This window comes from Haemaphysalis longicornis, unplaced genomic scaffold (genome assembly GCF_048455015.1).
Source record: "Haemaphysalis longicornis isolate Haplotype H1 unplaced genomic scaffold, Haemaphysalis longicornis Haplotype H1 scaffold_2, whole genome shotgun sequence".
Taxonomy (NCBI): Eukaryota; Metazoa; Arthropoda; class Arachnida; order Ixodida; family Ixodidae; genus Haemaphysalis; species Haemaphysalis longicornis.
The window spans coordinates 63,299,952-63,306,903 of NW_027526295.1; the positions used below are offsets into that span (position 1 = coordinate 63,299,952).

General features: G+C 47.4%; 1 pseudogene; it reads left to right on the plus strand.

Annotated features, from left to right (window-relative positions):
- The first annotated feature begins 293 nt into the window (after window positions 1-293).
- On the plus strand, window positions 294-2,996 carry LOC144170903 (uncharacterized; annotated as a pseudogene).
- Window positions 2,997-6,952: the final 3,956 nt, after the last annotated feature.

Below are 6,952 nucleotides of genomic sequence, written 5' to 3' on the forward strand. Positions count from 1 at the left end.
GACCGTGCAAGGACAGGCGATCCCCTACGCCACAACATACCTATAACTGAGGGTGGGGATAAAAACAGCGGCCTCTCTTGAGGAGTAGCCGAGAGAGGTGAAGAAGAAGGTTCTGGATGGGCTAAGTGTGCTCAGATGCAGGGCTCTCTGGGCCTGTGGGATGCGCTTTCCTCAACTCGATGCGGCTCTGCGAACAGATCCAAGTTTCTGCACTAAAGAACAAGAGGAGCACCCCATTCGAGAAAACTTAAGCAGTGCCCACTGATACGGCACGTCCGATACCTTTTGACTACATGCACTTGATTTGCCTAGGAGTTATGCGAAAGCTTATACTGCTCTGAACAAAAGGTGACAAGTCGTACCACACCGGCAAGGCAACAAGGGACTCGCTGTCAGGTGCAAGAGTTGATTATGTCCCATTAGATATGTCCACACAGCCAAGAAGCTTGTCAGACGTCGGCAAGTGGAAAGCGACAGAATTCCGGCTTATTTTGCTGTACACTGGAGTGGCAGTCGAAGGGGCAGATCTCAGATAGTCTCATGGACAACTTTTTGACACTGCACTGTGCTGTGAGCATACTGAGCAATCCGAAACATTCTGCTTGCTTACACTATGCAAAGAAGCTCCTGAGGCACTTTGTTAGTACATTCATCACTTTGTATCGCAAGCGTGCAGTGTCCCACAATGTTCATGGGTTGATCCATGTAGCAGACGATGTCCGTATGCATGAACCACTGCACAACTATAGTGCATTCCCATTTGAAAGCTACATGGGAAAACTAAAGTATGTGAACAAGCCAGAAAAGCCTTCACAGCAGCTCTACAATCGAACCACAGAAGAGCGGTTTCTGGCTGGACACTCAAAATCCCATGCAAGCAGCCAAGACGAATCGACATCGGTCATTCCAAGCACTGGACAGGTACCAACAGGTGGTGTAATGACGTCACCGCATGAAAAAGGGCCACTGCCACTGGGCTGCACCTCAGTACAGATCAGTCAAGATTTCCGCTGAGGTGCCAATTATGCTTAAAACAACCAGGAGAGATTCAGCATGCTTGATGCAGGATGGCAGCATAGTGAAGATAGCCCACTGTAATTTAAGCCACCAACCAGTTGTAGTTGGAAGAAAGTACGAAAAGACTGAAGGCCTGTACTCCTACCCATGTGGCTCGGCACTCCTTGATGTGCACCTTGCATCCAAGCCTTCAGACATGCACTTTTGGCCACTTTCGGAAGCTGCAGCAAAATGTGTGAGGCTGCAAAAAAATTTGCCATTTTTCCAATGGTGCACATACCATAAGCAGCACAATGATGTTTTATGCAAGCCATGGTTGATTACTGAGAAGGGAGTGGGGGTCGGGTGGTTAACGTGACACAGCTATGTTGTGTTCCTTAGTTGAAGGCAACAGAGTAAAGCAACAGAAAACCGATTTTTGTGGAGTGTATATCCTCCAGCTCATATGAAAGCATGCATTTATTATGATCACCAGTATATAAATACTGGGGTAATCACATGAAATTTCTAAGTAAACAGGTGGAAATAATTTTAATTTCCCATGAAAATTTCTGAAGTTTGAAAGGTGGTGACATGTGTCTAAGCGTGACACTACCGTACGTGTGCAAACCTCATTAGCTTTAACATGCGGTTCAAAAACCACATAAACAAATGGGGAAGGTTGCACATTATTGTTCCTCTGCCAGGGCCAGTTTTTAAATACCTCTTTTCATCTCACGTGCATGCATGTTGCCGCACGGCTCACTGTCTTAGTTCCCAGCATTCCTTTTCGTGGGACACATATGGCTGGTAGATCTAAAATTTCCGATTTCAAAAGTTCTACGGCACTATCAGCAAAACCGTTTAAGGTTTGTGTGTTATAAGTGATGCCTTTTCATTTGAGATAAGGAAAATATACTGGAAAAAATCGGCTGTCTGTCCTTTTAAGGGTGTCAATGATGCTTCACAAGCAATGAAAAAGCTATTAGCCCCTGCAACCTAGGAAGTGTAGAAAATATCAACAGCAAGCGATAGCCAACTTTGTTTTCATACTGCTTCTGCTATAATGGCCATTTCTGCAGTCATTGTTTATCCACCATCACAAATCTTTTGGGTCCTGTTTTGGGAGGGCAAAGAATCTGGCTGAAATTGAAGTTTGTATGTTAAAAGATTGAAGCTTCCAGATGGATGAATCCTCCCCCCCCCCTCTTTTTTTTCAGGTCAACACTAAATAAGCTCCATTAACCCTGTTAGCTATTTCTTATTTGTGATGGCACAAATAATTGTGCAGAAAATATGCAATGTTGGCATTTTGTGCATTACTGAATGGCTGTTGCTAGTGCAAGTGGTTTAAATGCATCCTCAGACCTGCAATCTACCAATATAGGCCTGCTTGAGCTTATGCTTTCCTTTAAGGCGTCTCTACCTTTTTAGGCGGTGAGTTTGCCCTAGTCGAATTCCCAGATGAAGACAACTGCCTGGGCGCTGTTCATCGAACTTGGCTAAGGGACAGGCGAGGTCCTTTGGCCAGGTGAACAAAATCCAAGCAAGTGGCGGAAAATAATAATTGATGGTGTACAACCGGAAGACACCTGGGTAAAAGTGAAATGTGAGGTGAAGGGCTTGGCTGGTAAGATTTTTTTTTAAGTGGAAACATAGGTAAGTATTTGTTCTCGGTTCTTGGCACTCAAAAAACAATTTCTTCCAGACATTTAGAAAAAGCAATTGAGAGGCCGCAGTGCCTGCAGTATAGCACTGATGCTAACAGCGAAAGAGTTTGGTTGAAGGAAAAGGAAGAGGCGCCCAGCTGTTCTGTCAGATTATGACGATGAGAGCCCTGAAAGGAGCGAGACCATGGCAAATGATGATGAGGAATACGTCCCTCCAAAGCCGCCAACCCCACCTGCACTCCCCAAAAGAACAAGTACGGCCTGCCACTGCTCGCGATATGGCAGTCAGCGGGCAACAGCATCAAAGGCACTTGTGCGACTACGACGCAGAGGTTCTCTAGAACCTTCACACTTCCTCGGACCCTGGCGAAATCGTGATGAGGCAGTGCTGGGTACAAAAACTGCTTACTTTTCTTGCGGAAACAGGGCTAGAAGGGGATCTGTGAACCCTCTGAGCATATACATTTTGTATGTGTGTGCATTTCCGCTCTCCCTCTCCCTCCCCCTTTCTTTCTTTCCTTTTATTTTTCTCTCTATTTTTCGCTGTAACCTCACTGTACTCACCCATCTGGTGCAGCAAGCCCTACCGTTAGTGGGGGCGGACCTCTTCAGCTTTCATTAAAGGCATTCTCTCTCTCTCTCATATCTGTATCGTTACAATAGAATTATCAGAGTAGATAGTGTTTATGTATGCAGCTGTTAAAGATGGATGCAGTAATGTAAACCTGCCCAGAGTTTCAGCTGTACCTGATTTGCCAACAGTGCATGCACCACACCACCGGACTAATCAGTCTCAGCTGAGAGTGCAGTGCTCAGGTACATTAACTGCATTATTGTTTCAGAGCATGCACGTTCAGACAACATACAACTGGCATACTGTAATTACCAAGGTACCATGCCTAGCACTGTAGTGTAGTCACCAGCGCCAAGGCTGCACGATCGTGGTGGTGAGTTCAATTTGCACCTCTAAACTTTCATGACGGGTGAGCGAGTGTTAGAGGTCTTAGTTTTTAGACTGGGCAAGCACTTCCCCCACATTTGGCAACCAACACACTGTTGGCTACTGCCAAGTTGGTAGGATTAAATTTTGCTAGCTCTTGATAGGTGTTGCACTTCACTGGTGCATTTCACGAGCTTGCTTGTTCACGCACCTTCGAATCATGTGGAATTCATAGCATGCTCTTTAAGAGCTTATGTGAGCCCTTATGTGCAAGCAAGTTCTCAATTGCACTGTAATCCCTGAATTGGCTGTAATGTGCTGCATAAACAACCTTTGCGTGATGTGCATGTTTCATTTCAGATGCTCCCGCCCCTGTGAACACAGGTTAGAGGGATCCCAGTGCTCACTCTCGGTACAGCAGTGGTCTTGTAGTGAGTGTGGAGCAACCTTGTTGCCTTAATTATTTTACTTAGTAGTGTGGGAACACGACCTTAGCGCGTTCCCTTTGGTTCGGCTTTGCCACGCCGCCTGCTCCTCGCGGGAACTTGCTCGGTGAGATGTCGGCGAGGGGGATCTACCTCCTCGGCGAACGAGTGTCTTGGGGGCCGGCGAGCACGCGCGGGAGGCGGGCTGCGCGGGGGAAGTCTGAGCTCGGGAAGCGAGGCATCAGGACGCGCCTGGTGATCTCCTTCCTTCGAGGGTCGGGCAAAAAGGCGGGCGACAATGGCTGCCATCGGTGTCCCAGCGAGGCAAACGCGAGCGCGCTGAGGCGGCGCCCCGGCGATGACTGTTGTCGCGGTGAGTCGAACCTCTCGATTCCCTTAAACTGCCCGGGCGAGGAACTAGATCCTCGCCGTCAACCAGCTAGCCTGCATGCTCTCTGGATGTTTATTATTCACTAATAAATGTCAATGAGCGAAAACACTTGTCGCTTCCCTTGTTCCGGTGAGCCACGGCCCGCCGCTGCTGGCACGGCACAGCGCGCAGCCGCGGGGTGGGAGATAGCTTGCTAGCGGGGCGAAACGAGAAGACAAAGACTGATTAGTCTCTCTCGTCGCCGGTTTTGCTATTGCAGAGAAAAGTAAACCAATCTACTTCAACCCCTCTATAACCCCACAGTAGCTATTTTCAAAAGTTGCATAAACAATTTTTTCTTCGTGTACATGTTTCATGCTCTCATTCCTGTGCACGTAGCTTCGGGGGATCCTGCTGCCGGAGTGTTATGCAACAGGTCGTGGCACGGGAGGACCTTGCAAGTGCGGATGCTACACAGCAATGGCTCAAAGTCATGGAGTATTATTTTAGTGCTGAAGCTAGTTAATGGCATACCACGTTGGAAACGGTTCGTGAGGTAAACTATTTGCACTTTGGCTTCGTACTCCATTTCACGTTCAATTTTTCTTAACTGCACAAGTTTTTTTTCGTCATCTGCTTTTTCTGTACAGGGATAATGCTAGTTACTTAATCAAATTTCATACAAAGTTTGACAGCCTACTTTGAGCTGGTAGTCGTGGTGCTACAGGTTTCAAACGTACACGGCAAGTTTAAATCTCAATTGGGAAATTTCACTCTTGTACACTAGACAGTGGCAAAAACAGCCGTTTGGCGTTCGTGGCAGACAACTCTGCCAAGGCCATTCTTTGCATGATTCTATCAATGGGTGCAATGTGTTGTGGTGTGTGAGTGACACAAGTGACACAGTAGACACCAAGGGATGGTAAAGTGCAGCTTTGTAAATTACTCCCACATGACTGATGCCCCTCACAAAAAAACGAAGCTGTATTTGGCACCTCAGCCCCTCCCCCCTCTTTCTGCTCTGTATTTCATTTATTTTTGTTCATCAAACGTGAATGCATTGTGAAAACTTAAACAGAGCATACAATATGTAGTCAATATACTCAATTACTGCTACAAAAGTTGCCTACATTTAGTTTATGACCCTAAATTTGTGCCTAATTTTTGAAAAGTTGCAAATCGCATCTTGAACCACTGATCTGGCAACAACAGCGTGGCACCAAGGCGGCACCCATGCGTAGAGTTTTGAGGGCCAGCTTCACCCACCCAATATCAACGGTCGGTCTGTCAGTCAGTCTGTCTGTGTGTCGACCTCGCGCACCATTTTCGCACTAAACTGACCGTTTGTGCTCTGTGTCATGACTGCAACTAGACTTTGACAAGATCCCAGGTGAAAGGTGCAAGTTTCAGTCTGCATGGCTGGAACACTGAGAATATAAACACTAGGTGAGGCTGGAGATAAGTGACCCTTATCGCACGAAGTGCGCAGTATGTCAGAAGTCGGTTGACATTGCAACAATAGGGCAGTCACCCTTGAAGGGCCATCAGAAAAGTGCAAAGCACCAATCCAAAGCTGCAGCAGGCGAGGGCTGCTCTTCTGTCACAAGTTTTTTGCAAGCGGCAGACCTCACAGAAAAAACTTCTCAGCGTGAAACAAGGAAACATCCTCTCTAGCTGCAACCCTTGACAAAGACTGTAAAGGGCACGACTCCACAATTGAAGCAGAAATTTTGTGGACGATGAAAGTTCTGTTTCACACTATCAGTGCCTCCTGTATAAACATCTGTGCCGGGCACACCGCCATCAGGGGCCGTCGAACGCCACTGCTCTCCACTGCCGCTAGGGGCGCTGGGTAAACAGGGTGCCACTGCCGCTGTTCTGTCCGTGTGTTGCGTGCAGCCCATTCAGTGGTGTTAAACTTCGCTTTGTGGGACAGCTTTCGGCAAGTACGTGATAGAATGCTTTTTGATGGCCTACTGCTGTGTGCCATCATGCAAATCGGACGAGAAAAAGAACCAGCAGGGCTTTCCTTTCATGAAATACCCACTGACGCAGAGCACAGGCACGATGGCTTGCCGCAATACGACGACACAAGTGGTCGCCGAAAACAACCTCATGCTACACCAAAGTATGCAGTCGACACTTCAAAGAAGAGGACTCCATAGAAGGCAAGCGGCGACACCTAAAGAAAGGGGCTGTGCCATCAGTTTTTGAAGAATACCCGCCCCATCTCCAACCGAAATCAACGCCAGCGCGAAATACGGCAAGCATCGACAAATGAGTGAGTGCTATAATAGCACGCAGCAACTCCGCGAGCGGCAACGCTACTTCAGCAGTGGAGGATATGTCAGATTGTTGCACCATGGACACATTGGTGGAGGCCAACTTGTGTGATCAAAACGTCCAGGTAGACAGCAGGTGAACTTCAAGTGTGCTTGTCGTGAAGTAAAAGTGAGAAGAGAGTGAGAAGTAGCGACAATGATGTCGTACACCCATAGCAGTGTGTTTCAAGATGCATCTTTATGTTAAACACCGCTAAGCCTCGCATTGA